The sequence below is a fragment of the Silene latifolia genome, chromosome X (assembly GCF_048544455.1).
Source record: "Silene latifolia isolate original U9 population chromosome X, ASM4854445v1, whole genome shotgun sequence".
Classification (NCBI taxonomy): Eukaryota; Viridiplantae; Streptophyta; class Magnoliopsida; order Caryophyllales; family Caryophyllaceae; genus Silene; species Silene latifolia.
Window position 1 is genome coordinate 210,166,510 of NC_133537.1, and position 1,666 is coordinate 210,168,175.

The 1,666-nt window shown below is 37.0% G+C and overlaps 1 pseudogene; it reads right to left on the reverse strand.

The window, feature by feature from the left end:
* Nucleotides 1-1,302: 1,302 nt before the first annotated feature.
* LOC141625524 (small nucleolar RNA R71) lies at nucleotides 1,303-1,402 on the reverse strand (annotated as a pseudogene).
* Nucleotides 1,403-1,666: the final 264 nt, after the last annotated feature.

The window sequence follows — 1,666 nt, forward strand, 5'->3', positions numbered from 1 at the left end:
ATGTTATGTTTGATAAAATGTGAGCCTATGAATCCTTGCATTTTTTACCCATCTCTTATCTTTTCAATGAGGCTTGTAAGACATAAACGAACTCGAGCCTCATTAGACAATGCATAGAGTTGAATAGGAGGAGACTAAGTCGACTTGTAGGTATTTTAAAGTCTAGATGACTCGGCTCTGGGACCTAAATCTTCCTAGGGATTGTAAGATATACACTAAGTCGATCCCATCATAACAATAAGTGCTTCCTTCTAGTTGAGAACATATTTGTATAATCTATTTTCAAAATCCCCTATGAATTCATGACACCCTAGTACTTTTAATCAATTTTTTACAAACCTCTTATTTGCTTACTTTGTTTTCATTCATCTTGTTGACTTGTTTAGATTACATCTCATCTCAACCCAATTTGTGACACCCTAAGACATAACTACTTGCAATTGAAAATTCCCAATCAATACCCGTCCCTTGGGATCCGACCTTTACTTACCTCTTTACTAAGAGTAGTTTGTGAAGTTATAAATATTGTTTTGGTTGGTAGCTTTTTTTGGCGACGAGTTTTAAACCGAAACAAAAATGGCGTCGTTGCCGGGGACGGTGTTCAATTGATTTGATTTTCGTTAATTATTTTGAGTTGTGTCTTTCTTTACCTTGGGGAAGTCAATCTCCTCAAGGTTGCTCTAATTGTTTTCGAGTTGTTTGATATTTTGCATGAGTAGGAGATCACAAAGTAATTTATTACCTATTGATTTCGAGATTGAAAGGACGTTAACCAACAATAGAAGAGTTGCTAGAGGTATTTCAAAAGTTGTACGTATTGGAGAGATTGTGGACATTCAACCAAATAACATTGAGTTTGTCAACCCTTTTGCAAGAGAAGGAGAGGATAACCCAATTAAAAACCCACCACAAAATCAACCTACAATGCCTAAATTTTCATCACATTCCCTACCAACCGAGGAGAACCTACCAAACGGTACTCCTACACCACCACATTTAACCGGTAATTTCATTGCCAAATCCGCATTTATACAATTAGTTGAGAAAAGTCAATTTGGAGGGGTGCCTAGTGAAGACCCTCATTCACATATGGAGACTTTTGTGAATATTGCGATACAATTTCTCAAGCCGGAGTTACTCAAGACCAAATCCGATGGGTATTATTTCCTTTTTCTTTGATCGGTACCGCAAAGCAATGGTTGAAAAGCCTAGACAAGGCTACCCTTGGTATTGATGCATGGAAGAAGTTAGCACTTGCCTTCTACAAGAAATTCTATCCTCCGGAGAAGACTAATATGTTGAGATCCCAAATCACCGGGTTCAAGCAAAGGGATAAGAAATCATTATATGAAGCATGGGAGAGATTTAAGGACACCTGTCGTTCTTGTCCACACCATGGACTTAGTGAGTGGTTCCTTGTGCAACAATTTTGGAACGGTTTATATAAAGACTCGCGCAATGTTCTTAATATGGGATCCAATGGGATGTTTACCGAAGTTGTTGACAATCAAAGTGTTGGAAAATGTGTCCTCAACAATATTACGATCACATGATTTAATATCATAATTAAATCTCATATTAAGAATACGTAAGGGATGATAAATTATATAGTCGACTGATCATCATTAATCGGTAATGATTGGCTAACTAGAGTTTGACATTACTG